This window comes from Monodon monoceros, unplaced genomic scaffold (assembly GCF_005190385.1).
Source record: "Monodon monoceros isolate NGI ecotype Baffin Bay Population unplaced genomic scaffold, NGI_Narwhal_1 Super_Scaffold_21, whole genome shotgun sequence".
Lineage (NCBI taxonomy): Eukaryota > Metazoa > Chordata > Mammalia > Artiodactyla > Monodontidae > Monodon > Monodon monoceros.
Genome location: NW_021703778.1, coordinates 116,706,157 through 116,732,406, shown reverse-complemented (window position 1 = coordinate 116,732,406; position 26,250 = coordinate 116,706,157).

Below are 26,250 nucleotides of genomic sequence, written 5' to 3'. Positions count from 1 at the left end.
CATCAAATTTAGAAAGTGTGGTCACGTTATATTACCTCTCATCTTTCAAAATCACTTCAGCAAAATATGGTTACCAATAAACCACAGAAGCTGGTCCAGCATTACTTCAGTATAAGAGGAGAATTTGATTTTTATATCACTCACACAATTATAGCACATTTTTTATGTCCTATTATTCTTTTAAAATACTTTTATGTGAAGATATGTATATGATGTGGATGATAACAAAAGAACTACAGATTCCAGTGTAGACCATTGTGCTTTTTGACCAAATATTATAGCATTTGTTTCACTGAAATTTATATCACTTTTTTTAAATTTAATTTTTTTTATACAGCAGGTTCTTATTAGACATCCATTTTATACACATCAGTGTATACAGGTCAACCCCAATTTCCCAGTTCATCACATTGCCACCCCCACCCCTTGCCGCTTTCCCCCCTTGGTGTCCATACATTTGTCCTCTACATCTGTGTCTCAATTTCTGCCCTGCAAACCGGTTCATCTGTACCATTTTCTAGGTTCCACATATATGTGGTAATACACAATATTTGTTTTTCTCTTTCTGACTTACTTCACTCTGTATGACAGTTTCTAGATGCATCCAGGTCTCTACAAATGACTGAGTATCACTTTTATGGCCGAGTAATATTCCATTGTATATATGTACCACATCTTCTTTATCCATTCGTCTGTTGATGGGCATTTAGGTTGCTTCCATGACCTGGGATTGTAAATACACTGCAATGAACATTGGGGTGCATGTGTCTTTTTGAATTATGGTTTTCTCTGGGTATATGCCCAGGAGTGGGATTGCTGGGTCATATGGTAATTCTATTTTTAGTTCTTTAAGTAACCTCCATACTGTTCTCCATAGTGGCTGTATCAATTGACGTTCCCACCAACAGTGCAAGAGGGTTCCCTTTTCTCCACATCCTCTCCAGCATTTGTTGTTTTTAGATTTTCTGATGATGGCCATTCTGACTGGTGTGAGGTGATACCTCATTGTACTTTTGATTTGCATTTCTCTAATAATTAGTGATGTTGAGCAGCTTTTCATGTGTTTCTTGGCCATCTGTATATCTTCTTTGGAGAAATGTCTATTTAGGTCTTCTGCCCATTTTTTGATTGGGTTGTTTGTTTTTTTAATATTGAGCTGCATGAGCTATTTACATATTTTGGAGATTAATCCTTTGTCCTATGATTCGTTTGCAAATACTTTCTCCCATTCTGAGGGCTGTCTTTTCATCATGTTTCTGGTTTCCTTTGCTGTGCAAAAGCATTTAAGTTTCATTAGGTCCCATTTGTTTATTTCTGTTTTTATTTCCATTACTCTAGGAGGTGGATCAATAAAGATCTTGCTGTGATTTAAGAGTATTCTACCTATATTTTCCTCTAAGAATTTTATAGTGTCTAGTCTTACATTTAGGTCTCTAATCCATTTTGAGTTTATTTTTGTGTATGGTGTTAGGGAGTGTTCTAATTTCATTCTCTTACATGTAGTTGTCCAGTTTTCCCAGCACCACTTATTAAAGAGACTGTCTTTTCTCCATTGTATATCCTTGCCTCCTTTGTCATAGATTAGTTGACAATAAGTGCATGCGTTTATCTCTGGGCTTTCTATCTTGCTCCATTGCTCTATATTTCTGTTTTGGGGCCACTACCATATTGTCTTGATTACTGTAGCTTTGTAGTATAGTCTGAAGTCAGAGAGTCTGATTCCTCCAGCTCCTTTTTTTTCCCTCAAAAGTGCTTTGGCTGTTTGGGGTCTTTTGTTGTGTCTCCATACAAATTTTAAGATTTTTTTGTTCTAGGTCTGTAAAAAATGTCATAGGTAATTTGATAGGGATTGCATTGAATCTGTAGATTGCTTTGGGTAGTAGAGTCATTTTCACAGTATTGATTCTTCCAATCCAAGAACATGGTATATCTCTCCACCTGTTGGTATCATCATTAATTTCTTCTTTTTTTTTTTTAACATTTTTATTGGAGTATAACTGCTTTAAAATGGTGTGTTAGTTTCTGCTTTATAAGAAAGTGAGTCAGTTATACATATACATATATCCCCATATCTCTTCCCTCTTGTGTCTCCCTCTCTCCTACCCTCGCCATCCCACCCATCTAGCTGGTCACAAAGCACTGAGCTGATCTCCCTGTGCTATGCGACTGCTTCCGACTAGCAATCTATTTCACATTCGGTAGTGTATATATGTCTGTATATACACTACCACTCTCTCACTTTGTCCCAGCTTACCCTTCCCCTTCCCCGTGTCCTCAAGTGCATTCTCTAGTAGGTCTGCGTCTTTATTCCCATCTTGAGCCTAGGTTCTTCATGACCTTTTTTTTTTTTTTAGATTCCATATATATGTGTTAGCATACGGTATTTGTTTTTCTGACTTACTTCACTCTGTATGACACTTTCTAGGTCCATCCACCTCACTACAAATAACTCAATTTCGTTTCTTTTTATGGCTGAGTAATATTCCATTGTATATATGTGCCACATCTTCGTTATCCATTCACCTGTCGATGGACACTTAGGTTGCTTCCAAGTCCTGGCTATTGTAAATAGAGCTGCAATGAACATTGTGGTACATGACTCTTTTTGAAGTACAGTTTTCTCACGGTATATGCCCAGTAGTGGGATTGCTGGGTCATATGGTAGTTCTATTTGTAGTTTCTTAAGGAACCTCCATACTGTTCTCCATAGTGGCTGTATCAATTTACATTCCCACGAAAAGTGTATGAGGGTTCCCTTTTCTCCACACTCTCTCCAGCAATTATTGTTTGTAGATTTTTTGATTATGGCCATTCTGACCAGTGTGAGATGATATCGCATTGTAGTTTTGATGTGCATTTCTCTAATGATTAATGATGTTCAGCATTCCTTCATGTGTTTCTTGGCAATCTGTATATCTTCTTTGGAGATATGTCTCCTTAGGTCTTCTGCCCATTTTTAGATTGGGTTGTTTGTTTTTTTGATATTGAGCACGTGAGCTACTTGTAAATTTTGGAGATTAATCCTTTGTCAATTGCTTCATTTGCAAATATTTTCTCCCATTCTGAGGGTTGCATTTTCATCTTGTTTATGGTTTCATTTGCTGTGAAAAAGCTTTCAAATTTCATTAGGTCCCATTTGCTTATTTTGGCTTATATTTGCATTTATCCAGGAGGTGGGTCAAAAAAGGATCTTGCTGTGATTTATGTCATAGAGTGTTCTGCCTATGTTTTCCTCTAAGAGTTGGATAGTGTCTGGCCTTACATTTAGGTTTTTAATCCATTTTGACTTTATTTTTGTGTATGGTGTTAGGGGGTGTTCTAATTTCATTCTTTTACCTGTAGCTGTCCAGTTTTCACAGCACCACTTATTGAAGAGGCTTTTATTCACTGTATATTCTTGCCTCCTTTATCAAAGATAAGGTGACCATATGTGCGTGGGTTTATCTCTGAGCTTCCTAGCCTGTTCCATTGATGTATATTTCTGTTTTTGTGCCAGTACCATACTCTCTTGATTACTCTAGATTTGTAGTATAGTCTGAAGTCCGGGAGGTTGAACCTCCAGCTCTCTTATTCTTTCTCAAGATTGCTTGGGCTATTCGGGGCCTTTTGCGTTTCCATACAAATTGTGAAATTTTTTTGTTCTTGTTCTGTGAAGAAGGCTAGTGGTGGTTTGATAGGGATTGCATTGAATCTGTAGATTTCTTTGGGTAGTAGAGTCATTTTCTTAATGTTGATTCTTCCAATCCAAGAACATGATATATCTCTCCATCTATTTATATTATCTGTAATCTCTTTCACCAGTGTCTTATAATTTTCTCCATACAGGTCTTTTGTCTCCTTAGTTAGGTTTATTCCTAGGTATTTTAGTCTTTTTGTTGCAATGGTAAGTGGGAGTGTTTTCTTAATTTCATTTTCAGATATTTCATCATTAGTGTATAGGAATGCAGGAGATTTCTGTGCATTAATTTTCTATCCTGCTACATTACCAAATTCATTGATTAGCTCTAGTAGTTTTCTGATAGCATCTTTAGAGTTCTCTGTGTATAGTATCATGTCATCTGCAAACAGTGACAGCTTTAATTCTTCTTTTCCGATTTGTATGCTTTTTATTTCTTTTTCTTCTCTGACTGCTGTGGCTAAAACTTCCAAAACTATGTTGAATAAGAGTGGTGAGAGTGGGCAACCTTGTCTTGTTCCTGATCTTAGTGGAAATGCTTTCAGTTTTTAACCATTGAGGATGATGTTGGCTGTGGGTTTGTCATATATGGCCTTTATTATGTTGAGGAATCTTCCCTCTATGCCTACTTTCTGCAGGGTTTTTATCATAAATGGGTGTTGAATTTTGTCAAAAGCTTTCTCTGCATCTATTGAGATGATCCTATGGTTTTTCTCCTTCAATTTGTTAATATGGTGTATCACGTTGATTGATTTGCATATATTGAAGAATCCTTGCATTCCTGGAATAGACCCCACTTGATCATGGTGTATGATCCTTTTAATGTGCTGTTGGATTCTGTTTGCTAGTATTTTGTTGAGGATTTTTGCATCTATGTTCATCAGTGATATTGGCTTGTAGTTTTCTTTCTTTGTGACATCCTTGTCTGGTTTTGGTATCAAGGTGATGGTGGCTTCGTAGAATGTGTTTGGGAGTGTTCCTCCCTCTGCTATATTTTGGAAGAGTTTGAGAAGGATAGGTATTAGCTCTTCTCTAAATGTTTGATAGAATTCACCTGTGAAGCCATCTGGTCCTGGAATTTTGTTTGTTGGAATATTTTTAATCACAGTTTCAATTTCAGTGCTTGTGATTGGTCTGTTCATATTTCCTATTTCTTCCTGATTCAGTCTTGGCAAGTTGTGCATTTCTAAGAATTTGTCCATTTCTTCCAGGTTGTCCATTTTATTGGCATAGAGTTGCTTGTAGTAATCTCTCATGATCTTTTGTATTTCTGCAGTGTCAGTTGTTACTTCTTTTTCATTTCTAATTCTATTGATTTGAGTCTTCTCCCTTTTTTTCTGGATGAGTCTGGCTAATGGTTTATCAATTTTGTTTATCTTCTCAAAGAACCACCTTTTAGTTTTATTGATATTTGCTATCGTTTCCTTCATTTCTTTTTCATTTATTTCTGATCTGATCTTTATGATTTCCTTCCTTCTGCTAACTTTGGGGTATTTTTGTTCTTCCTCTAATTGCTTTAGGTGCAAGGTTAGGTTGTTTATTCGAGATGTTTCCTGTTTCTTATGGTAGATTGTATTGCTATAAACTTCCCTCTTAGAACTGCTTTTGCTGCATCCCATAGGTTTTGGGTCGTTGTGTCTCCATTGTCATTTGTTTCTAGTTTTTTTTTTTATTTCCTCTTTGATTTCTTCAGTGATCACTTCGTTATTAAGTATTGTTTAGCCTCCATGTGTTTGTATTTTTTACAGATCTTTTCCTGTAATTGATATCTAGTCTCATAGCGTTGTGGTTGGAAAAGATACTTGATACAATTTCAATTTTCTTAAATTTACCAAGGCTTGATTTGTGACCCAAGATCTGATCTATCCTGGAGAATGTTCCATGAGCACTTGAGAAAAAAGTGTATTCTGCTGTTTTTGGATGGAATGTCCTATAAATATCAATTAAGTCCATCTTGTTTAATGTATCATTTAAAGCTTGTGTTTCCTTATTTATTTTCATTTTGGATGATCTCTCCATTGGTGAAAGTGGGGTGTTAAAGAAGTCCCCTACTATGAATGTGTTACTGTCGGTTTCCCCTTTTATGGCTGTTAGTATTTGCCTTATGTATTGAGGTGCTCCTATGTTGGGTGCATAAATATTTACAATTGTTATATGTTCTTCTTGGATCAATCCCTTGATCATTATGTAGTGTCCTTCTTTGTCTCTTCTAATAGTCTTTATTTTAAAGTCCATTTTGTCTGATATGAGAATTGCTACTCCAGCTTTCTTTTGGTTTCCATTTGCATGGAATATCTTTTTCCATCCCCTTACTTTCATTCTGTATGTGTCTCTAGGTCTGAAGTGGGTCTCTTGTAGACAGCATATATATGGGTCTTGTTTTTGTATCCATTCAGCCAATCTGTGTCTTTTGGTGGGAGAATTTAGTCCATTTACATTTAAGGTAATTATCAGTATGTATGTTCCTATTCCCATTTTCTTAATTGTTTTGGGTTCGTTATTGTAGGTCTTTTCATCTCTTGTGTTTCTTGCCTAGAGAAGTTCCTTTAGCATTTGTTGTAAAGCTGGTTTGCTGGTGCTGAACTCTCTCAGCTTTTGCTTGTCTGTAAAGGTTTTAATTTCTCCATCAAATCTGAATGAGATCCTTGCTGTGTCGAGTAATCTTGGTTGCAGGTTTTTCTCCTTCATCACTTTAAATATGTCCTGCCCATCCCTCCGGGCTTGCAGAGTTTCTGCTGAAAGATCAGCTGTTAACCTTATGGGGATTCCCTTGTGTGTTATTTGTTGTTTTTCCCTTGCTGCTTTTAATATGTTTTCTTTGTATTTAATTTTTGACAGTTTGATTAATATGTGTCTTGGCATGTTTCTCCTTGGATTTATCCTGTATGGGACTCTCTGTGTTTCCTGGACTTGATTAACTATTTCCTTTCCCATATTAGGGAAGTTTTCAACTATAATCTCTTCAAATATTTTCTCAGTCCCTTTCTTTTTCTCTGCTTCTTCTGGAACCCCTATAATTCGAATATTGGTGCATTTAATGTTGTCCCAGAGGTCTCTGAGACTGTCCTCAGTTCTTTTCATTCTTTTTTCTTTATTCTGCTCTGCAGTAGTTATTTCCACTATTTTATCTTCCAGGTCACTTATCCGTTCTTCTGCCTCAGTTATTCTGCTATTGACCCCATCTAGAGTATTTTTAATTTCATTTATTGTGTGGTTCATCGTTGTTTGTTTCATCTTTAGTTCTTCTAGGTCCTTGTTAAACGTTTCTTGCATTTTGTGTATTCTATTTCCAAGATTTTGGATCATCTTTACTATCATTATTCTGAATTCTTTTTCAGGGAGACTGCCTATTTCCTCTTCATTTGTTAGGTCTGGTGGGTTTTTATCTTGCTCCTTCATCTGCTGTGTGTTTTTTGTCTTCTCATTTTGCTTATCTTACTGTGTTTGGGGTCTCCTTTTGGCAGGCTGCAGGTTCGTAGTTTCCGTTGTTTTTGGTGTCTGTCCCCAGTGGCTAAGGTTGGTTCAGTGGGTTGTGTAGGCTTCCTGGTGTAGGGGACTAGTGCCTGTGTTCTGGTGGATGAGGCTGGATCTTGTCTTTCTGGTGGCCAGGTCCACGTCTGGTGGTGTGTTTTGGGGTGTCTGTGGACTTATTATGATTTTAGGCAGCCTCTCTGCTAATGGGTGGGGTTGTGTTCCTGTCTTGCTAGTTGTTTGGCATAGGGTTTCCTGCACTGTAGCTTGCTGGTCGTTGGGTGAAGCTGGGTGCTGGTGTTGAGATGGAGGTCTCTGGGAGATTTTCACCGTTTGATATTATGTGGAGCTGGGAGGTCTCTTGTGGACCAGTGTCCTGAAGTTGGCTCTCCCACCTCAGAGGCACAGCACTGACTCCTGGCTGTAGCACCAAGAGCCTTTCATCCACATGGCTCAGAATAAAAGGGAGAAAAAGTAGAAAGAAAGAATTAATAGAAGTAGAAAGAAAAAAAGAAGGAAAGAAAGGAGGGAGGGAGGGAGGAAGGAAGGAAGGAAGGAGGGACGGAAGGAAAAAAGAAAGAAAGGAAGAAGATAAAGTACAATAAAATAAAGTAAGATAAAATATAATAAAGTTATTAAAATAAAAAATAATAATTAAGAAAAAAATTAAAAACAAAAAACAAAAAGAAACAAAAAAACCCCAGATGGATAGAACCCTAGGACAAATGGTAGAAGCAAAGCTGTACAGACCAAATCTCACACAGAAGCATACACATACACACTCACAAAAAGAGGAAAAGGGAAAAAAATCATAAATCTTGCTCTCAAAGTCCACCTCCTCCATTTGGGATGATTCGTTGTGTAAAGGAGGGAAGGAAGGAAGGAAAGCAAGCAAGCAAGCAAGAAAGAAGATAAAGTAACATAAAATAAAGTTATTAAAATAAAAAATAATTATTAAGAAAAAAATAAACCTGGACGGATAGAACCCTAGGACAAATGGTGGAAGCAAAGCTATAGAGACAAAATCTCACACAGAAGCATACACATAAACACTCACTAAAAGAGGAAAAGGGGAAAAAATCATGAATCTTGCTCTCAAAGTCCACCCCCTCAATTTGGGTCTCTTCATGTATTCCACAGATGCAGGGTACATCAAGTTGATTGTGGAGCTTTAATATGCTGCTTCTGAGGCTGCTGGGAGAGATTTCCCTTTCTCTTCTTTGTTCTCACAGCTCCCAGGGGCTCAGTTTTGGATTTGGCCCCGCCTCTGTGTGTAGGTCGCCGGAGGGCGTCTGTTCTTCGCTCAGACAGGATGGGGTTAAAGGAGCAGCCGCTTCGGGGACTCTGGCTCACTCAGGCCGGCGGGGAGGGAGGGGCACGGATTGCGGGGCGGGCCTGTGGCGGCAAAGGCCTGCGTGACGTTGCACCAGCCTGAGGCACGCCATGCGTTCTCGCGGGAAGTTGTCCCTGGATCCCGGGACCCTGGCACTGGTGGGCTGCACAGGCTCCCCGGAAGGGGGGTGTGGACAGTGACCTGTGCTCGCACACAGGCTTCTTCGTGGCGGCAGCGGCAGCCTTAGCGTCTCATGCACTTCTCTGTGGTCCGCGCTTTTAGCCGCGACTCGCGCCAGTCTCTGGAGCTCCTTTAAGCAGCGCTCTTAATCCCCTCTCCTCGCGCACCAGGAAACAAAGAGGGAAGAAAAAGTCTCTTGCCTCTTCGGCAGCTCCAGACTTTTCTCCGTACTCCCTCCCGGCTAGCCGTGGAGCACTAACCCCCTGCAGGCTGTGTTCACGTCGCCAAACCCAGCCCTCTCCCTGAGCTCCGACCGAAGCCCGAGCCTCAGCTCCCAGCCCCGCCCGCCCCGGCGGGTGAGCCGACAAGCCTCTCGGACTGGTGAGTGCCCGCCCGCACCGATTCTCAGTGCGGGAATCTCTCTGCTTTGCCTTCCGCACCCCTGTGGCTGTGCTCTCCTCCCCGGCGCCGAAGCTTTACCCCTCTGCCACCTGCAGTCTCCGCCCGCGAAGAGGCTTCCTAGTGTATGGAAACCTTTCCTTCTTCACAGCTCCCTCGCACTGGTGCAGGTCCCGTCCTTATCCTTTTGTCTCTGTTTACTCTTTTTTCTTTTGCCCTACCTACGTACGTGGGGAGTTTCTTGCCTTTTGGGAGGTCTGAGGTCTTCTTCCAGCGTTCGGGAGGTGTTCTATAGGAGTTGTTACACGTGTAGATGTATTTCTGGTGTATCTGTGGGGAGGAAGGTGATCTCCGCGTCTTACTCTTCCGCCATCTTCCCCTCGTCCCCCGTTTCCCCTTTATAAATGAGGTAATTAAAACATTGTTCCCCTGGGATGTTGAGATAATTTTTTTCTGCAGCATTTTAGTCTTAAATCTGAAAATTTTTATAGACAGGAAAATGGTTTTGTTTAACCAAAACTTTAATGCTTTTTTTCTAGGAGATATTACCAAATTATTCTTTCATCAAGAACTAAATATATTCTTTTATATTTCCAAATGATGGTTCCTGTGGACAGGGACAATTGACCATAGTTAAGAAGGAAGCAGCTTTTAATTTATTTTCAGCTGGCAACCACAAGAATGGATTCTTTCTCTTATTTATTTTTATTTAATCTGTGAGGCTGATGGCTCCCTAGTGAGATGATAATATGAATTCAGCAATCAGGACATTATTTTAACATCCCTTACATGCCATATTAAGTTTCTGCATAGCATTCCCTTGTGTCAGGCAGAAGACAGAATGAAGAAAAGTCTTCTGCATTGAATATTTGTTCATTCTTTAGATACATCAGAGGCTCCAAGATGACCTGAAAATACAGTGCAACCTATCAGATTATATATGTTCCAGGGAAGTTAAGTGGCACATCCTGGCTCTGTGTTGGATGCAGAATTGTACAGATATATTTACTTCATTTCACGACATCGGAGAATAACGAAAGAACTTTCAGATGTGTTTCTAATCCAACTCACAAGTGGACAGTGAATTTAATGAAAGGACAAGGAAGTTTCTGATCCTCGTCTGCCTTTGTCTTCACTGATATTATCCTTATTTCATTTATGATGAGTTAATATAGGCATAGTTTAGCAAATTAATGGTATTACTGAGCTAGCATTTAGTGTATCACTTTCATGTGCCTTTTTCTACTTTACTGTCTACAAATGAATTACACCTTTCCAGGTAACTTAGCAAACCAGGCTCTTAGTATTCATTATGAGATTGGATGATAAAAATGGCTACTTACAGAAGAAACCAATAGAATGTGCTCCTTTGTCATTGTTTTTGTGATCCTATCCTTTTAGGTATTGATGACAATGCAAACTATTACCTTGTTACTAACCCAAGATTGAGAGTCAGCGTGTAAGATTCAAAGTAATTATGATGGCCCATTTTTGATGCATGCAGTATGTCATTTTTCATTCATGCTTGATTGCATTAAATTTTAAATGAATTCAGCCAAGAATGATTTTGCACAAGATATGGGTTTTTGGCCATAACAGAAAATGAAAAATTGTATTTGAGTTTTTAAAAAAGCGATTACTATCTTTAAAAAAACCTAAGACTTAACAATAACAAGCTTAGCCATGCCATCTAAAATTTTCAATGCAGATAATATAATAAAATTGTATTGTTATTAAAACAGAAAACTATAAAACCTCCAAACCCAATTAGAATGCATTAATAATTTCATATGGGAAAAAGAAGGATTAATTATATTCTATCAAATGCTTTGCATTACCTAAAAACCTAGTTTTAGGAATATTTAGTTAAATTAATAGTTTTGGATTTAGTTTTATTAAACTAAATAACTTCTATAATAGCCACTGTACATAAAAGGAAAAGTGTAGCAGTACTTGGGATAAAACTATTTGCATAGTTGAAATATTATTTAGGACAGAAGTCACATTGAAAAAAGGATGCAAATGGAGAAGATGAAAGGTTTCTAGCTGGATTATCTGTTGGTGCACAGAAGAAAGAGTAGCTACCACTATTTTACCCGAATGAGACCTGAAATGAGTACAACCCATGAAATGAGTACAACTAAGATAACTTGGCAAGTGTAATAAAACCAAGCAGCTGACTCTGATTTTACTATATTAACATCAAGTTTCACATTTTAATCTTTTGTAAAGGCATATAATTTTAAGAGATTCAAACTTAGCTACTTATTTCTACAGTCTGTTTTTAAGATGTCTCATGTGACCAATGAATGCAACGCTAATTTGTGAAGCTGTTTAAAAACATGCGTTTGTTGGTAGATGTTGTCTTTATTCTGAACAGCAATTAAATTGAGTTGAGTGAATAGTTAATGATCAAACTGCCATGATTTTATGGTGCCTACATTTATTGCAGAAATAGAATTTAAATAAATTTTGGGAGATGCTGAATTCATTTGTAGAAATGTAAAGTTAGACTTTAGAAGTCTGTCTCTATTTGACTAGTTTTTAACTTTTACCATAATAAAACTTTACATTCCTTAAAATCATTGCTTTGTATTTTAAAAAGGAATTTTAGTAAGTAATTTCTTAAATTGAAAAAATTTCATAACTTTCTGCAACCAAAATATCATCAAAAAATCAGACATGGATTTAAATGTAGTCGTACTAATGTATATAATTTTTATGCCCAAACCTTATCAATCTGCTACTTCAAAACTGAGTTTCACTGACTTTCACTTTAAAGCTACCAATCTATTTAGCTGCTTAAAATCCAATCTTTTTTCCAGATACATAATCTTTTTTGGAAAATATTTGGGAAACCTCTGGGGCAGTGTTTCTCAAATTTAGCATGCATGTACATCACCCAAAGAGCTAGATTGCTGAGTCCTATTCCCAGAGTTTCATTTTGTTAAGTCTGGGTCAAGACTTTGCATTTCTAATGTTCCAAGTTGACGCTCGTGCTCCTATTTCAGGGCTCACACTTTGAAAACCATTACGTTAAGGAATGCCTATAAATTCTTTGACCCATTCTGTCTTTTGATCATTGCATTAGCATGCCAGCTGACTATAATATTCCGAATTCAGCTCCTTTCTTGTTTGACCTCTTCCTAGAAAGAGAACACTTAAGACAGTATCCGCAACTGCTTCCCTTGGACTGATGCTGCTCAACTCAGTACCACTTTGTCCTGCTTATGAACATAGGTCTATTTTCTTTATTTTCCTTAACACAGCTAAGGTTCTCTCCAAACCATTTTAAAGTCAAAGCTTCATTGACAAGGGAAAATACTTTCCTATCCACTTCACTGTTTACTAGACTGTCAGGACTACTTAAATTCCCTATGGATGTCTCTCTCCGTCTCTGTGTGTATAAGTACGTTAAGGTTCAGGTGTTCTTTATATATATATATAATATATATATTATATATATATTATATATATGATATAAATATTTCTTTATATATATACACATGTACATACATACCCAACTTTTGAAGTTACTCTTTGCCCGGTGGTACTGCTGGATCTTAATCTCTCCATGCTTCTTGCCACCCAACACCAATTCAGTTTCTTCTTTTCAGACACAGCCTCAACATCAATCATTGTCCATTTGAGTTCTTTTTACAAGATGCAACCTATTCCCATGTAATCATTTGAGACCAATAGATAAAGTGCATTAATAGGTATCAGCAGCCAAATTCACATATCTAGTCTTGACTTTACCCTAGTGCTGCCACTGTTACAGTTTAAAATATTCATTATCCTTTCTAGCATAGGATCACAAAAATCAAGACTTGTTCAAAATATAATGTATTACAGCAAGACACACCAGTAAGACATTGTATCTCAGGGTCTATTTTTACAGGTGAAAGTCTTAAATGTAATATAAATTGAAATTAATACGAAGTGAAATATTGCTAGCATATTTTGCCGAGGTGATAATGCATCCTACCACCACAGGTAACTTGGCAGTGGTTACGATGATGATATAAACAATCACTCTAGTTCTGCTTAGTATGGGATGGACTGGTGTTAAATTTAGGGAATTGGTAGGCACTTCATTAGTCTGATTATCCATGAAATAGGAAAATAATTGAAATGGGACAAATAAATTATTTAAAATTAATCTGTTGTATAAATTGCATAAATCTGAACCTGTTCTTCCTTTGGAGAATTAAAAATACGTGGCAAGACTTGAAAAGAAAAATTGTAGATATTTCCCAAATGAAGGCACAAGTGTCTTTTACACTTTTATCTTCAGATCTTTTAAAAGCACTGTAGATCTTAATAAACCAAAAGCTTCTTTGCTGAGATACATATTGGTCAGTAGAGAATAAATGCTGGTGACTAATTTAACACCAATTCACCTTACTTTTTGTTAGAAAACTTAGAATTTTTTCAAATTTTATAATAGGACCATGCTCTAAGGAAATACTACATGCAGATCTAAACTGAGGTAGGTAAGGGCTTCAATATTAAAGGAGCTGAGAGAAGGTCAATGGGTAGAGTAGGGTTAGGGTGTGGAGAATGGTTTGAAATAATCTTGAGGCTATAAGAGCAGCAAGATTATGAAAAGTCTTGCAAGCTATTAGGAGGTTCTGCTTTCATTTTAAGTACAGTGGGAAGTCATTGGAGAGTAAAGACATTAATCTTGGGGTATATGTTTTTTTTTAAAGTTATTCTAGTGGCTTTGTACAATTAAATTAGAACAGAGAGAAGATATTTCATTCAAAATTATGTTGATTAAATTTATTTTGTTGCAGCTTTTCTGATGCATGACTCTAGACACATTACTTTTCTTAGGATAAGGGAAAATACTTAATTCTTAAAGTCATCATATCCATATTTATTTCTAAAATATGTAGTTTTTGATTATAACAAACATGGAAATACTTGAATATGTCAATATATAATGTTCATGAATTATTTGAAAATCTGAAGTATATTTGAATGCAGTAAACATTATATCACCTAATTATTCTAAAATAAACCAAATATGGCTTTTCTCTTTATTAACTTCCCTACTGCTTTTTCCAATGACTCAAAACTATTTATCTGTATCTATATCTACAGTAAGATTATCAAAATCCAGTGAATGAGAAAAGGAGTTATTCATCAATTCAAGAAGCTATTACTGAACACATAGTTCATTCAAAGGTCTCTGAAAACCTATGTAGAACAGACAATCTGAAGAAGGGCCACCTGTGATCTTTATTATTATGGTCAATGCTGAGATACTCATTATTCAGTCCAAATAGCCCATCTGAAGGTGGGTAGCTCTGCTTCTATAGACAACCATTTAAAACACATAACTTTTAGGCTCCTAAAATTATGGTCATTTGGAAATATCCCGTGTATGGGGAAAGAGCTTAATAGTTCATTATAAATAATAAAATCTACCTGTGGAGAATAATCTTCAACCTCAGTAGCCACCCACTAATTAAATAAAACCTTATATAGTATTTGACTTAGGCTGAGTTGCACCATAAACAGGCCCTAAATTAAGAATTTTAGTAAATTATTTGGAGTGATTCCTTGAACAAAAAGTGAGATTAGAAGGGTACAGAAGCCATTCAAGGCATATTAATGAGTAGACTGCCACTAGGTCCAACTGGGGCTAATTCCCATTGGGGCCTCTGGGGGCTATTTTGTTCCATTAATAAGGACAGAGCAGTAGTATTTATCTACCAATTTCTGTTCTTCGTTGGTTGAGGGTTCTTCTTGAGAGTGTTAATTCTTGGCAATTCCAGCCTGTTCTGCATTAAGCTAAGCATGCTGTTGTGACCAAGGAAAGCTCTTGGGCAAAGACCCATATGCTTATAGTAACACTGAATGCTGAGAAAAAAAGGGCAGGGCACATGCAGCATCTGTTGTACTAGTGTTATTTAAAAAGTCAAAATATCTACCTCAGGAACCATGATTAACTATTTAATTACACTTTGGGTAACATAAGTGTTACAGCATAAGTCCTGTATTACTTGGATCTTTGCTTCACGGGCTGGTAGAAAGCATGAGGAAGGAAAGATCATATATAAGGCAGAATAGGGATAGGACCAACTGATTCATAACTATAGACAATTAAACTTCCATTGCTTTACATCTTCATGTGTAAAACGGGGCAAAGATATCTGTCTCATAAAGTTGTTACAAGAAATAAATATGACCATGGCTGGCAAATAGCAAGTTCTTACAACTGGTTAACATTTGCTAAGTTGACCTTTTGCTGAAAAAATAAAATTGATATAAAAGTTAAAAAGAAAGCTTTGCATTATTTTAAAAATTTGTTATTTCTGAAAAGTATATTAATTTTATAATACATATTTCCCTCCATTCAATTGTCAGTTGTCTAGAGAATTCTAAGGGTTCAATCTGAAATCCATTTCTATTCTTTCAACAAAAAAGTGTAAAAAATATACTTCAGATATATTGAGCTGTAAAATCCAAATTAATATACTGTGATTAGTTTCTGTTATGCATTCTTAAAAATGTTTTTAGAAAAATCACTAAAGTAGCTGTAAGTGACTATATACTTTTGTCTGTTTTCCTCATTTAAAGAGAAGGAAGCTAGGGCCCAAAGAGTTGAGAGGTTTATTTCAAGTAATATAGAAATTTGAAAGGAGATATTAGGTGTCTATTTTTAGTTATTTTCTACTGCTATTAATAAAATTTAACACACATGTGTTATTATTAACACCTGTTAAGACTTTGGGTTCTACCCTTAGCAGAACTTAAGCAAGACCTGCTGAACTCCACAGCAAGGTATTTTGCTCAAGTTTTATATTCCCTAGGAGTGTTGTTCTAAGAATGATTTTTTAAAAAGAATTTATACTAAGTGACAAGCAAGAAATATCTCATTGTGTATAACATGCCTCTTTACCTTAGGCCTAGCAGAAGCCCCATGCCCTTAGGCATTCATTACTCTGACTTATGCTTATATTGCACTATATAGCCCCTGATCTGATTCAGTCTCTCACCAAGCTGTCTTCATCCCCCAATAAATGTATCTGATGTGACTCTTGGACCTAATGATATGTTCAAAAGTTTTTCTGTACCCCCATTTTTTTTACTATTCACCTAATTCTTTTCTCTAAATGAAATATAGATATCCCCTAGGGACACGTCTCCATTTAGTCATCTCAAATAGCAACTGGTTTAATATTTTTTCCCATACTCAAAGTAAACTGGACCTGGAAGTATAGATAAAGGTTACATTTCTCCCTCATGGTCATGTGTAGATCATTCTCTACTCACCTGCCTCAAAACTCTCCATCCTTTTGAAGTACAGTTGGATATAACATGTAAAGAAACAACAACCATGTATAAAAGTCAGCAGAAACAACAGTACAGCAACAACAAAAAGAGCAAAAACACAGCAGATTTACTATCTCCAATAATTTAAGAAAATAGAATTAAAGTGGAGAGAGTGGGCATCCTTGTCTTTTCCTGATCTTAGAAGAAAAGGTTTCAGCTTTTTATCATTGAGTATGATGTTAGCTTTGGGCTTGTCATATATGGCCTTTATTAGGTTGAGGTGTGTTTCCTCTATACCCACTTCATTGAGAATTTTTATCATGAATAGACATTAAATTTTGTCAAATGTGTTTTCTGCATCTATTGAGATGATCGTATGATTTCTATTCTTCATTTTATTAATGTGGTGTATCACATTGATTAATTTGCAGATGTTGAACTATCTTTGCATTCCTTGAATAAATTTTACTTGATCAGGGTATATAATTCTTTTAATTTATTAAATTCAGTTTGCTAATATTTTGTTAAGGACTTTTGCATGTATGTTTATCAGGGATATTGGTCTGTAGTTTTCTTTTTTTGTAGTGCCCCTATCTGGTTTTGGTAACAGGGTAATTCTGGACTCATGAAATGAGTTTGGAAGTTCTTTCCTTTTTTTCAACTTTTTGGAAACATTTGAAAAGGGATGGTATTAATTATTCTTTAAATATTTGGTAGAATTCACCAGTGAAGCCATCTATTCATGGGCTTTTATTTGTTGGGAGGCTTTGATTGTTCTGTTGAGATTTTCTATTTCTTCATGATTTGGTCTTGGTAGGTTGTATATTTCTAGGAATATATCCATTTCTTTTAGGTTGTCCAATTTGTTGGTACATAATTTTTTATTTTAGTCTCCTATGATATTCTGTATTTCTGTGGTTAGTTTTAACGTCTCTTCTTTTATTTCTGATTTTATTTATTTGGGTCCTCACTCTATTTTTATTTGTAAGTCTAAGTAAAGGCTCATCCATTTTGTTTACTTAAAAAATATCTCTTAGCGTCTTTGATTTTTTTCTATTGTCTTTCTTGTCTGTATTTTTATTTTCACTCCAATCTTTGATATCTTCTTCAAAAAATAAAATGAGGTAAAAAAAATATTTTCCTTTAAGATTAAGAACAAGACAAGGTGCCTACCTTAATCATTTTATTCAACATAGTATTGCAAGTCTTAGCCAGAGCAATTAGGCAAGAATAAGAAATAAAAGGCATTTGAATTGGAAAGGAAGAAGTAAAACTTTCTCTATTTACACATGACATAAGATTGCATATAGAAAACCCTAAAAACTTCACCAAGTACTGTTAGAATTAATAGAGGAATTCAGTAAGGTTTCAGGATACAAACAATATACAAAACCAGTTGTGTTTCTATACAGTAATAACCAACTATCAGCAACAGAAATTAAGAAATAAATCCCATTACAACTGCAACAAAAAGAACAAAAAACCTTGCAATAAATTTAACCAAGGAAGTGAAAGACCTGTACACTAAAAAGTATAAGACATTGATGAAAGAAATTGAAGACCCAAATCAATGGAAAGATATCCCATGCTAATGGTTTGAAAGAGTTATTATTGTTGAAATGTTTATACTACCCAAAGCAATCAACAGATTCAGTGTAATCCCTATCAAAATTCCAATGGCAGTGTTCACAGCAATAGAAAAGATAATCCTAAAATTTGTATGGAACCACAGAAGACCCCAAATAGGTAAAGCAATCTTGAGGAAGTAGAACAAAGCTGTCAGCATCACACTTCTTGATTTCAAACTTTACTACAAAACTGTAGTAACCAAAACAGTATGATACTGGCACAAAAACAGACAAGTAGATCAATGCACTAGAACAGAGAGGCCAGACATAAACCCATGCATGTATGGTCAATTAATTCACAACAAAGAACCAAGAATATACAATAGGGAAAAGGATAGTTTCTTCAATAAATGGTGCTGAGAAAACTGGACAGCCACTTGCAAAAGAGTAAAACTTGACCACTATCTTATACCATATACGAAAATCAACTCAAAATGGATGAAAGACATAAATTAAGACCTGGAATCATACAGCCATAAAACTCCTAGAAGAAAACATAGGGAAGAAGCTCCCTGACCAGGGTCTTGGCAATAATTTTTTAGATTTGATACCAAAAGGAAAGACAAAAAAGAGCAAAAATAAAGAAGCAGAGCTACAACAAACTAAAAAGCTTTGCACAGCAAAGGAATCCATAAAGAAACTGAACAGGTAACTTACAGAATGGAAGAAAATATTTGCAAATTATATATTTGGTAATGGGGTAATATCCAAAATATAAAAAGAACTCATATAGCTCAACAAACAAGCAAATAACCTGATCAGAAAATGGGCAGAGGAACTGAATAGACCATTTTTCCAAAGACGACTTACAAATGGCCATAGGTATGTGAAAAGATGCTCCATATCACTAATCATCAGGGAAATGCAAATCAAAACCACAATGAGATATCACTGCGCACCTGTTAGAATGGCATCATCAAAAAGACAAGAGATCACAAGTGTTACTGAGGATGTAAAGAAAAGGAAACCCTTGTGTGCTGTTGGTGGGACTGTAAATTGGTACAGCCATTATGGAAAAATGTATGAGGGTTCCTCAAAAAATTAAGAATAAAACTACCATATGATCCAGCAATTCTAATTCTGGGTATAAACCCAAAGGAAATGAAATCATTATCTCAAAAAGATATCTGCACTCCATGTTTATTGCAGCATTATTTAGAATAGTCAAGAACGGAAACAACCTAAGTGTTCATCAGAGGATAAATGGATAAAGAAAATATGATACACACACCACACACAGCCAATGAAGTATTAAGCAGCCATAAAAAGAAGGAAATCCTGCTATTTGTGACAACATGGAAGAACTTTGAGGGCATTATGCTAAGTGAAATAAGTCAGACAGAGAGACAAATACTGTATGTGGAATCTAAGAACACTGAATTCATAGGAACACAGAACAGATTGATGTTTCCTAAAGGTTCTGGGAGCGGGGTGGTTAGAGGAAATGGATGAAGGTAGTCAAAAGGAAAAAAGTTCCAATTATAAGAATAAATAAGTACTGGGGATATAACATATAGCATGGTGACTATAGTTACCAATACTCTACTGTATATTTGAAAGTTGCTAAGAGAGTAGATCTTAAAGGTTCTCATCACAGGAAAATAATGTAACTATATGAGGTAATAGATGTATATGTATGTATTGCAATATGTACATATGTCAAATCACTATGTTGTACACCTTAAACTAATGCAAATTATATATCAATTATATTGCAATAAAACTGGAAAAACCAAAATAGAATTAGATATATTATATGAAATGTTCAGAAAATTGAGAGGTAAACCTAAAAGCAGTAAGCAATAGACAACTGTTTATCCAAATTACTAGGAAGACTTGAAAAAGAACAAAACAAAACTTCTAAATTTAAATAACATAGAAATTGAAACTAAGGATAGCACAATGAGTGGGTTAATTGATAGGTTGCATATAGATGAAATAGAATTTATAAGGTAGAAGAAAGAACTACATGATGAATCTCCTGGGAATGCATACCAGAGAGACAACAAAATGTAAAATAGGACAGGTTAATGGATTTGATGGATAGACTTAAATAGCCATTTTCAGGAGTAGAAAATATAGAAAATGGTTGAGAATTTTCCAAAATTAATTAAAGATATGAATTCACTAATCAAGAGAGAATAAACAGATCATCTCCAAAGGAAAGACAATTATACTGCAGTAGACTTCTCAAATGAAACAATGGAAGCTAGATAAGTAACATAATATTGTAAAAGCACAAAATAAAGTTAAACCTTGAATCAAGTCCCAAGCAAATCTTTCACGAAAAGTTCAACATTTTCAGGTAAACAAAAACTGAGAGCACCATCAACAGATGTACAGCACAAAAGTATAAAAAATATACTTTAGGAATAAAGGAAATTAACCATAAGTTAGGTCTGAGGTCGAGAAGGAATGATAAACAAAACATTTTGTTAACACATGCAAACAAATCCAAATAAATATTAAATTATAAAGCAATAATAAGATATCTAATTTGTGGGTTTATAAACAAAAACACCTAAAAAAGACTGAATTAAAATTATAGCTGACCATTACCATAGCCTACATTAAAAGATGGGGATGATTATATTTAATGTGTTTTAAGTTGCTGTTTTGGAGAGGGGTGTTAAAATAGTAATTAAATATCTGTTTAGCGTTATTAGAAATTGTGTCTGGCTTCCTGTAACAGAAATCCAAAAATCCAAAAATGACTGCCTTAAACAGCTTAGGGATTTATTTTCTATCAGCTTAGGGATTTTATTTTCTATAAAATAAGGCAAAAGATAGGCAGTCTGAGGCAGGGATGGCTGCTCCATATTGTTTTAGAAATCCAGACTCTCTGCCCTGCTGTCTTTTGAATTTGTTTAGAAGTCAGTGACTGTACTTTCTCCCATTGTGGCCAATTGGCAGGCACCAAGAAAGACATAAGGTAGTAAGAGTCTGTCAAAGGCAAATGGTCTCCCAGTTAACTCTGATCCCTCTTTAAAGAAAGCTTTCATGGAAACCACAACCCCAAAACTCAACCTGTATTATATTGGCTGTATACTTACATTTGCTGAAACTTCATAGGAAATTGAAGAGTAGAGTTTTCAAATGGCCCCAACTAGATGAAGGTTGTTTTAGAAACAGAAAATGAAAAAAAAATTATTGGTTAGAAATCTAGCAGTCTCTATTTCTGGCAAATTTAGTAAAATATTCAGAGCTATCATTAAGATATAAACTAGAACTGACAACTTCCAAATCAGTAGAGAGATGGAAATGTACCATTTGTTGAAAATACCATCTTTTCCTCAATGAAATATTGGAAACTTTGTGAAAAATCAGTTAACAATAAATTTAAGTGTCTATTTCAGGAATATCAATTCTATTCCACTGATCTGTATATTTATCCTTAGGCCAGTACCACATGGTCTTCATTTCTGTAGCTTTGTAGTAAGCCTGAAGTCAAGAAGTGCAAATCCTCCAACTTTTTTTTTTTTTAAAGATTGTTTTGACTTTTCTGGGTCCTCTACGTTTCCCTATACAGTTGAGTATCAGACTGTCAATTTTGGTAGGAATATCTTCAATAATTTTGATAGGAACTGCACTGAATAATTTTGGGGAGGATTACCATCTTAATAATATTGAGTCTTCCAATCCATCATCATGGAATGATTCTCCTTTCCTTTAGATTCTTTTTATTTCCCCTCTCAGCAAGGATTTTAGTTTTCAGTGTACAAATTTTCACTTCTTTTGTATATTGTCTTGTATCCTACAACCTCCCTAGGCTTGTTTATTAGTTCTAGTGTGTGCACCAGTGTGTGCATGCACACTCCTTTGGATTTTCTACATAACCATGACATCTGTGAATAAGAAGACATTTAATCCTCCTTTTATAATCTACATTACTTTTATATCTTTTTCTTGTTTGATTGCCTGGATAGAATCTCCAGTACAATAAAGAATTAAAGTGGTAAAAATGGACATATTGCCTCACTCTCAATTTTAGGGAGAAAGCATTCATTCTTTCATGGTTGGGTATGATGTGACATGTAGGTTGTTTGTAGATATTTTTTTATCAGGTTGAAGGAGTTTCCTTCTATTCCTAGTTTGTTGAGAGTACTTTTCCCCCATTTAGACAAATTAAGTGTAGTTCTGCTTCTCTGACTGTATTCTCACTGATAGAAGCAGATGTGACTCTTTTGTACTTTCTTTGTCTTTAAGAATGAGTAGACCTTTCCAAGAGCCACCCCAGCCAGCATACTTTTCCTAGTAATGTCTCAGGATATTGCTTACAATTCATCAAAATCCACTCTGTGGAATGGGATCAGTTTGGTCTGGACACATGACTTCTCGGAGTTACAGTGGATACCTATTACCAAGGGTAATGATTCTGAGATCCAGGCAGCCATCTCTGAAAGATTCTTTCTGATTCTTTGCTGTCCTTATTTTTGGTTTTAGCCTAAGTCTAGCTTCACTTTGCAATTAAAAGATAGCTGCCAGTGACTAGTAGGGTTACATGCTTCCTTTTTCTTGTGTAACTGGTGAAAGAGGGGAAAAAGAAAATGAGGCATGGGAAGAGAGAGAGAAATTGACTTAATATCTCTTTAACAAATAGCTTTGCTGCTTAAACTGTTACAGAACCAGGTTGGTCTTGCCTGAAACACAGCAAGCCAAAATGCTGAGAGACCCAGTTTGCAGCAAAGAGAGGGTTTATTTTCAAGGCAGCCAAGCATGGTGATAGAAGAAAAACCTCAAATCCACCTCCCTTTAGGCAGGGGGCTGGGGTATTTATGGGATAATGAATAAAGAAGCAGGGTGGTCTTGAGGCATGGTGCATAGGAAGCATGGGGAAAGGTGATTGGAAAAACGTGTGATAATCACCATTCTGCGCAAGCCTAACCAAGCTACAGGGCTCTGCATTTTCTAAAGATCGCCAGACACTCGCACATGCTCAGTTGGAGGGTCAGTGGTCCTATCCAGTCTTAACCAGCTCGGCTCAAGCTAGACACAGATAACTCTCAGCTCAGCTTGAACCAGATGCAGGTGACTCCGGGTTCCTGGAAAACAACTCAGGCAGGCATCTTTTTTTTTTTTTTTTTTTTTTTTTTGCGGTACGCGGGCCTTTCACTGTTGTGGCCTCTCCCGTTGCGGAGCACAGGCTCCGGACGTGCAGGCTCAGCGGCCATGGCTCACGGGCCTAGCCGGAGCGGCATGTGGGATCTTCCCGAACCGGGGCACGAATCCGTGTCCCCTGCATCGGCAGGCGGACTCTCAACCACTGCGCCACCAGGGGAGGGGAGCCCCCAGGCAGGTATCTTACACATCTTATCCTTTAAGCTATGTGCCGCGTGGAGAACATGCAAGCCTTAAAACGACCTTGATTAGGGAAGCCAGGTGAAATGGATTGACTAATCACTCATGGTTTCAAAACTATTTTAAATGGGTCATTATTTATAAACGTCAATCTTGACAGACACTTGGATATAAAAATAATTGGGTGGAATAGAGGGCCGAAGTTGAGGGTGTTCCTGATTTTATGTTTTCCCAGTCAAGTATGTGGTAGAGGTGGAGAATTACGGCTGCATACATGGAGGAGGGGCCTTTGAGAAACCATGTTGGAAACTTGTTGGAAATGGGAAAGGGAACTGAATAAAGCTATAGCTTGAAGATTGACATTTTGGTAAGTACATGAAAGAATGAACCTGCTAAATTGTTGCCAGGTTCTTTGAAAATGTTTTGATGTCCTGGTAGAAGTTTTCAAACTAATTTCCACAATGTCATTGATTTTAAAGGAGTATTCTGACCTAGAATCTTGTCCATTTCAGTTTTAGATTCAATACTACAGACTGCTTGTTGAAAGTAGTTGCTACGAGTAATGTGACGTCGAGCATGATAAAGTTTCTCAAATTGCTAGATTCTATCGAGTTTTGTGCCCTAAAGCTAAGGACCAAAACCTTAAATTGTTTTCAGAATTTGATCGGTATCAGTACAGGGCAGGAAGTACTGATGTGATATGACCTCAGTGTTCTTCTCCTCTGAAAGAACTTTAATTGCCACAGAAACTTCTGCTTGTAGTAGGATTGGAAGTACACGCAGTAATCTAAACCAGAAGCAATGGTGACTGCAGCAGTTAAAACCAAAATTATAGTGGGAGTTAACAATTAATTAACAAGTTAACTTTAAAGCAGAGATTAAAAATGATACTTTTAAAAAAAATTAATCACTTTCTATGTAGGGATTGAGAAGGAATTAATCTTTGAACGTCCCAAGAATCTGTGTCACCTTGACCATCTGTGCACTGCTTTCCTCAATCAAGGGTGAGGAAATATTTCTTGTCAGGTTTTCAAATTCTGTTCCCTAGTCGCTTAGCAACACTTTGGATTTTTATCATAATTTTGAGTATGAGCCAGCTGGATTTCAGTTAGATTGTTGAAATGCAACAGTTTGAAGACTGGTTACATAGAAGATGTCAGCTAGCTAGGGATCATTTCAATTTAAGTGGGTTTGCCAAAAGAAACCTGAGTAGAATCCTGACATTCGTAAGAAAAACCACTTACAATGTTTTTTGGACTTCACATTTGTGAATTACCACTTAAGCACAAATATAGTTGTGAAATCATGTTAAATGATAAATTGTACCATGATATGAGTGTGTGAATGTTTTAAGAGGCTATCTGAACGGAAGAATGAGATTTTTCTTTTTCTTTTTTTTTTGTTTTGAATTGAGATTAATACAATTTTAGAATAGACATAGCCCCAAACATTCCACATTTCAATGATATAGGAATCAATATGTGCTTTGCTTCATTTAACCATGATACTCCTCTTTCCTACAAATTTTGTTATAAAACTAGCTGAATTTCATCAGTGTTGAACTCTTATTCCTGCTTATATCCCTTCCTTTCTGAGACCCCCGACTCCCCATCCGGAACGCAGGTCCCTCAGAAAGAAGCACGCTCTCTTCTTTCTCATACTGTCACAGATGCAAAGAACTCTTTGAAATAGTCCCATGTTTCCTGGGACTATATTACTTCAAAGGACAAAGTACCTGCTATTTAAAGTTTCACTTAACTTCTATCACTATTATTGTGCAACTTTCACAGTGGGGGTAAAACTTCATAAACTGTTTTTACTGAGTGAATATATATATGATGATTTTGAATGTCATAGATCTGGATCCTTTGAGAATTTGCTATTCTATTCTCTATTCAAAATTCTTTCTTGGATAAGAAATATTTTAGGTTTCTTAACCTTATATTCAAAACATTATTGTTTACTTTTTAGCCTATGAAAATAAGACTTTATTTTTATTTTCATGAGTTACTGACTGCATAAAGATAAGAAGAGAATGAGGAAACCAGATTGAAAGCTGAATACTGGATGGTAGGCCAGGCTTGCTCTTTAGCTATGGGCCTCTATTCCATATTAGCCTAATTATTCATAAGTTTCAGCAGTTTTAGCAGTATTGAAAATCATTACATGTAATGGACTTTTGGAGTGGTTTGCAATTTTCTACATCCAACAATTCTTTTTTTTTAATTAATTTTTAAAATTTGACTATAGTTGATTTACAATGTTGTGTTAGTTTCTGCTAAGTTTTCTTAAAGGTTTTTAGAGCCCCCAATACACATGCTAATCTCTTCAACATTGTCAGCCATAAAAATGAGACTCTTTAAATTCAAGGCTTTAGAACTCATCCTCAGGCCTGTTTCAGTTTTTAATTTAATTTGATCTAGGCTTTAGAAAAACATTGCTCTATTACCACCTTTTTTTTTTTTCAGTATGCGGGCCTCTCTCCCTGTTGTGGCCTCTCCCGTTGCAGAGCACAGGCTACAGACGCGCAGGCTCAGCGGCCATGGCTCACGGGCCCAGCCGCTCCACGGCATGTGGGATCTTCCCGGACCGGGGCGCAAACCCGTGTTCCCTGCATTGGCAGGCGGACTCGCAGCCACTGTGCCACCAGGGAAGCCCCTCTATTACCACCTTTATTCCTAAAGAAAACATGATAAAGTGGAAAAAAGTATCATTTCTAGGGTTAGGTATGTGTTTAAATTATACATTCTTTACTTATTTTTTGATTGCCTTTACATGTTAATTTGTCTTTTCCCTGTAAAATGTAAATAATGAATTAAAAGAGTTATATTTAGGGTTAAATGAGTTAATGCTTTATTTTTTAGATTGATGGATTGTATATTTTTCTATCTGCTTGGTCTAGCAAAGAAGTTATGTGGCTTATAGTGCTACATAAAGTGTCTAGAATAATTAAAAATAGAGTGAAAAGAAGAGGGAGA